This window comes from Ictidomys tridecemlineatus, chromosome 14 (assembly GCF_052094955.1).
Source record: "Ictidomys tridecemlineatus isolate mIctTri1 chromosome 14, mIctTri1.hap1, whole genome shotgun sequence".
NCBI lineage: Eukaryota > Metazoa > Chordata > Mammalia > Rodentia > Sciuridae > Ictidomys > Ictidomys tridecemlineatus.
The window spans coordinates 70943651-70950563 of record NC_135490.1 but is presented as its reverse complement, the minus strand read 5'-3'; the positions used below and the strand labels follow the sequence as shown (position 1 = coordinate 70950563).

The window sequence follows — 6913 nt, the reverse complement described above, 5'->3', positions numbered from 1 at the left end:
GAAGAGCAGGTTGGTTTTAGAGGCAAAAAAGAGCTGAAGAAAACAGAAATAGGAATCAAAAAGAGAGTTGGTCATTTCAAAGTTACTTTCTCTATAAGGTTAAGACAGAGTACAAGCTTATCATGCCAGCTAAAACTGACCTCTTTAGGGATTTGTATTATCTCTCCCTCTCCTGATTTCTTAGAAGGTCTGATAAACAATTACTTTTTTGCTTGATGACATGGAAATTTAGCATGAGAGACTCCATTTTTATTTGATCTGTTGGAGCCTAGTGAAGGAACTCATTCTAAACCAATGCCTCCTATAAATCTTATTTGACTTTAACAGTACAAACGTTATTAATGTCCTAGTTTTCCAGATGAGGGAATAGCCTCAGAATGATTAAACTGAATTGGTCAAGCTAACAGTGTAGGTTAGCATATGAGTCAGGATAGAGATGCAATTTTGAGGGGCGGGCATGGATCAAACCCATGCGTGCTAAATGTACACTACCAGGGATGATGTACCTCATCACCCAAATGCAATTTTGTTTTTTTAACAGAAGTCCTCAGTCTCCTATCCCATCCAGACCATTGCTCCACGTTGTCATTTTCCCTTTATGGCTGCTATGAACAAACATTTTGAACAGTCTCCATTTATAGTGACTTACAATAGAATTATCCCTAGACCAAGAATTTTCCTTTCTTTTTTATTTTATTTTATTGGTACTGGGGAATTGAACCCAGGGGAGCTCTTCACCATTGAGGTATATCACCAGTCCTTTTTCTATTTGGTGTAAGATCTCGCTAAGTTGCTGAGGGTGTCCCTAAGTTGTCCAGGTTGGCCTTGAACTTGTGATCCTTCTGCCTCATCTTGCCAAATGCCTGGGATTAGAGGTGTATTCCAACATGCTCAACTTCCTGGTCATTTTCCTATAACCTCCATACTACTCTGGGTATAAACCCAGAAGTGTTAAGGATTTTTCCCTGCAGGGAAGAAATGTTTTTGCACAGCCCTAAAACATGAGTGAGAAGAGATCACATCCTTTCTGAGCAACTCTTCTTGGATTTGATTTATACAATAAAGAGAGCAGCATAGTTAGTTCTCAACTCAAAATGTTTAAAAAGAGAGTTTTCACTATGATATAGATTCTTTTTGGACTCTCTTACGTAGACATAGAGAAAAAAACTTTTTTTTAAGTCAAATGAGTTATTAAAAATGAAGTCATTTGTGTTCCTGGTATGTCTGATGTTTGCAAATATCTAGCTCATATCTGTATGAAAAAAAATTGATTTCTCTAACAATGAAAACAACATGTCTCATAGCACTGAAAGACTCTGATTCTGAGGGAAACTTTGGTTTTTGATGTGGAAAGGCTTTTGTCTGGCAGTTATTACCAATGATTTTCATAATCTTTGTCAGTGACTTCCTGTGTATCGGAGACCTCATGCAAAGTCTGTTATTCAGATCACAAAATGTAGATATGAATAAGAGCATATCAGGGTCTAGCTCAGATTCTGAGAATTTATAATACACTTTAAGAATAATTTTTTAAAAGAGCATTTTCTTTAATTGTTTTGAAGTCCAAAGTAAATGCTATTGGATTTCAAAAATTGCCGAATTTTACAAGATATACAAACTACACAAGTACGAAGGTAACATAAGTAGTAGAGAAAACCTAAACAAACTGGAAACAGCCCACATGAGCCACTCACTGAAGGAGTGTCTACATTGTCCACAGGAATCTTCACTTTGCCTCAGGTGGAGGAGAGTCTGCTCATAACCAGTGACACCAAACATGCCGAACCAGCGTGGCTCCCACTGCCAGGAACCCCAGCCTGCTCCAGACATTCTCTAAGTAGTTTAAATGGTGGCACCTCAAGATATTCAAAGTGGGTTCCTGATCACTTTCTAAAATTAAGCTCTTATTCATAAAGGACCCAGAAGAGATTCATTGAGGAAAGATAAATGGAATTATTGTGTTATTTTAATCAGTTTTAAAGCCATCCTTCTCATTCTAAAATTCCTGTTTAGCTAGGTAGGATTTAAAAAAAAAAAAAAAAAAACAAGGGCTGAGGTTGTGGCTTGGTGGTAGAGTGCTTACCTGGCATGTGGGAGGCACTGGTTTCAACCCTCAGCACCACATAAAAATAAATCAATAGATAAATTTAAAAAAATAAAGGCATTGTATCCATTAAAAAGAGAGAGAGAGAGAGAGAGAGAGAGAGAGAAGTCCGAAGTCCTTATTTTAGACATAAATTTGCAAATTGTTTGTGCATTATTTACCCTTTATCAGAAAGCGGGTAAGAGAGAGGTGTTCAGTGGCCCAATATGCATGACCCACTGGGCACCGATTAAATCTTTGGATTATCCCTAACCCAAAGATCCAGAAGCCCAGCACCAGTTGCTTTCATTAGAACCCTGAGATCTGAGTTAAGGGCTCTTCCCACCTTTTATTAAAGAGAGCATTCCTTGAGAATCCACCAATCCTAGACCAGCATATATAAATAAATAAACAAGCCTCAGGGCCTCACAGCTCTCCTGTTGTTTCAATTTCTGGATAATGGAAAGCACTTCCCACAGCCACAAGTAGCAATTTTCCCTTTTCCTTAAAAGCTTTAGGAAGGACACACCCAGGGAACCATTTGCATTTTGACTATAGCTTTTATCCCTTATTTTACTTCCAAAGGCTATATTGTGTGGACTAACTTGATTGATAACTGCTTCATTTACAATCCAAACGGTTTTTTTTTTTTAAAGTCATAGAGGGAATTTAAATAGGGAATCCCAACTGTGCTTTCCAACTAATAGAGAAACCAATTACACTAATCCTGCTATTTTAACTCCCTGGGGTCTATCCCCATTCTCTTCTCCCAAACTGTGAGCAAAATTTTGTTTTGAAAATACCTGTCCCTCCCACACCCCTTGGGAAAGGATCCAGAGATCTGATCAGATTTCCAATGATGTCCAATACCCACAATGGCTTAGAACTCCCACAGTGACTTAAAGCCATGTTCCACAAAGCCTGAAGACAATGATGCTCCCAGAACTAAATGAAGTCTTCCTGTGGCACAGCTCAAGCAATGAGGATTAAGGCTTTTAAAACCAGCAGCCAGATGAGCTTCCTGTTGGCTCCAGAGAGATAAGGCTCTCCTGAGAATCCTGGGGATTTCTGACCCATAGATGTCATCTATTTCCATGAAAGCAGCCAGAAACATAGAAGGAAAAATGAATTAGACTCCTAGCATTACTAGTTGCATCCTGGGGGAGACCTCTCAGACTTCTTTACTGTTACTCCTTACATTATTCATGACTAAAGCCCATCCAAAGCTAGTTCAAAAGAAAAGGGACTAAAAAGCATTTCTAAAATGCTTTTTTTTTTTCTAAGTGTAGTAAATATACAAAAAGGTACACAGGTTATAAACATACGTCGTGATAAACTGTCACAGTGTGAGTATATACATGTAACCACCACCCAGGTCAATTTCCCTGATGACTAAGAATAAAGATTAATGAGGCTGAACCCCTTTCACTCATAGATATGGTTTTGTCGGTGTGTTGTTTGGATATCCTTTTTTACGAAACGACATTTTTAGTCTTTTGCTCATTTGTGTACTGAGAGATATATCTTTTCTAACTGATTTTTAAGCAATAATTTGTATATGCTGGATACAAGTCCTGGTCACTCACAGGCGTTGCAAACGTCTTCTCCCACGATGTCAGTCGCCCTTCCCTCCTACAAAGATATCTGTGATGGAAATAATTTATGGTAAATATTTGGTTTGTATTTCTTCAAGAATTCTTTGCTTACTTCATGATCATGAAGACATTCTGTTATGTTCTAGGAAATGTGTTGAATTGTGAATTTAAATTCACATTTAAAGTTAACATCCACAGGGAATTGACTTTTGTGAGATAAGGATCAAATTTCTATTTTTCTAGATGGATATCCAGTTGACCCAATGTTATTTATTAAAGACTATGATTTTCTATCACTTTGCAATGCTCCTTTGCCATAAATGTAATGTTTTTTATTTGTGTGGTTCTTTTTGGACCCTTTTCATAAATTTGCTTTATTGATCTATCCTTGTACCAGTTACCTACTGTATTAATTTCTGTAACTAAATAATGTTGAGGGCTGGGGCTGGGGCTCAGTGGTAGAGTGCTCACCTCCCACATGTGAGACCCTGGGTTCAATCCTCAGCACCACATAAAAATAAATAAGTAAAATAAAGGTATTAAAATATTTAAATAATATGTTGATATTGATATTAGTAGTATTAGGTTTTTCAACTTTCAAGATTGTCTTGGCTATTCCTGTTCTTTTGTATTTCCACAGAAACTTTAGAATCAGCTTGTCAGTTCTCTCAGAAACAAAAGAAGCCTATTGAGATTGCACTGAACTAAATATCAATTTAGGGAGAACTGACCTCTTTACAATATTGAGTCTTTCTTCCATTTATTCAAATTTTCTTTGATTTCTTTAATTTCTCTCAATAGTGTTACATGGTTTTCTATGTAGATAGAAAACCTTGTACGTTTCATTACATTTATTACTAAATAGTTCATTTTTATATACTATTCTAACTGGTGATATTCAATAATTTTATTTCTAATTTTTTTTATTGCTGGTAGATGGAAATATTGTTATGGGTTTTTTTATATGGATCTTGAATCTCATTTAATCTACAAGTATAACTGTGGATTCATCTGGAATTTCTATGTAATATGCCATCTATGAATAATGACTTTTTCTCCTTCCTATCTAACCAATCTTAATACCTCCTATCTCTTGCCCTCTTCTTCCTTTTTTCCCCTTTTCCTCCTCCTCTTCACCCCCTCCACTTCTCCTTCTCTTCCTTCTTTTTTAGGATAGAACTTCATAGAACGTTGATTTGAAGTGGTTCCAGTGACCATTCTTGTCTTAGTCCCAATTTCAGGGGAACATTTCAGAATTTTGCTTTCAAGTGTAATATTTGCTTTAGGATTTTTCTGGATATAGTGTTACATGGTTTTGTCTTCTAATCTGTTTTTTAGTACTTGATCATGTGTTCCTTCAAAGGGATTTCCCTTTGGGGAAACCTGCATCTGAGATGGTCTAAATTAAGTCTCACCTCCTGACAGTCAAGTCCTTGTATATTCTTCTCCCACACTGAATCATGGCTGATCCGTATGTTCAAAAGAGTATGACAGAAATGACATGTGACTTCCAAAATTTTGTCATCAAAGACATTTGAGTTTCCACCAAATCCCTCTGGGGTTTCTTAGCCTCTTAGATCACTCACCCTGGGGGAAGCCAGTCATTTTGTCTGAGAAGACCTAGGAAGCTTTGCAAAGATTTTCGTATGTGAGAATAATGACAAAAGAACAATGCCTCTTATTAACAACCTGCACCAATTTGTCAGCCATGTGCCTGAGCCACTTTGAAAATAGATCCTTCAAGTTAAGTCTTTTTTTTTTTCACGTATGAAAAAATATTTTATTATTATTTTACTATATAACATATTAGTGAATACACCAGATTGCATTTTCTCAAATGGCAAATGAAATACCAGATAACATTTTTATTTGATTCACCCAAGAGTTTCCATATCATATGTCTTTTGGAGGATTCAGATTCTTAGCACGTCTGTGATACTGTCCATGAGGAGACAAACGATACTTAGTAGTAAAGAACATTTTTCTAAGTTTTTCGGTCATGGTTTCTTGCTCAAGGTATTCACCTTTTGTCTTCTAATCTGTTTTTTAGTACTTGATCATGTGTTCCTTCATTATTGTGCACAGAATCTAGTTGAGGGATAGGTTGTGTGTGTTCCTACAGGATATCCACAGAAGGATGGGAGCATACTATTGCCCCGCCATCAGATGTCAAAGAGAGCTGTACTCTGCTATTATAGTCAACTGAAAGAGAAGAAAATGTAGATTTATGACAAACGTCAGATAAAGCTCTGTTTTGAATAAATGCTTCAAGAAAGTTCTCTTTGATACCACCCATTTTAATGCTGTTGCTGCCATGGTGTTTGTTATAAGATGATCAGATAATATGATGAAAGATGATATGATATGATATGATATGAAATGATGAAATCTGCTTCTAGGCATATCAATTTTTATTCCAGGAGACTGCCCTGTTGCCTCAATCCAGGTCCTGTGAAACCTCAAGTACAGTCTTGATAAGAACTTTAGCTCCAGCCCAAATGTTGACTGGAATTTCATGCCAAAACTAGAGTAAGGGCTGCCACTAAACTACCTCCAAATTCCAGACCCACAGAAAATGTGAGGATGATAAACTATTTACTATTATTTTGAGCCACAAGTTTTGGGGTAATTAGTTTTGCTGGAATAGACAATGTAACTCCTATTCTTACTAAATGAAGAGTTTTTATTTTATGTGTTAAATTTAATCAAATGCTTTTTTCTGCACCTACTAAGATAGTAATGATTTTTCTTATATTTTGTACATATTTGAGGAGGATAAACTCCCAGAAGTGGAATTTTTGACTCAAAAGGTATGCATTTTAAATTTTCATAGATATGGCCAAATAGCTCATCAAAAAATGGTATAACAATTTAGACTCCCAACACAAAAGCCTGTTTCTTCATAGCCTTACCTATACATTGAGATCAACCTTCTGATTTGTCTAATATGATAAGTTTAATAGATATATTTTTATTATTTTAAATTGTGTTTCCTTAATATTAGTGAGATTAAGTGTATGTATATATTATTAAATGCACATAAGTTTAGAATTATTATGTCTTCCTGGTTGACTGCTCTTTTATCTTTATGAAATGTACCTCTAACTTTAAAAATGTTTCTTTTTCTAAAGCTTATTTTATTTGATATTGTACTTTGTCTGAATGTGGTTGCATGTTATATCTTTTTTCCAAAATTTTGCATCCAAAATTTTGATATATTTATTGTTACAATTCC

General features: G+C 35.8%; 1 pseudogene; it reads right to left on the bottom strand.

Moving 5' to 3' along the window:
* Positions 1–5571: 5571 nt before the first annotated feature.
* Positions 5572–5994, bottom strand: LOC101960205 (large ribosomal subunit protein mL42 pseudogene; annotated as a pseudogene).
* Positions 5995–6913: the final 919 nt, after the last annotated feature.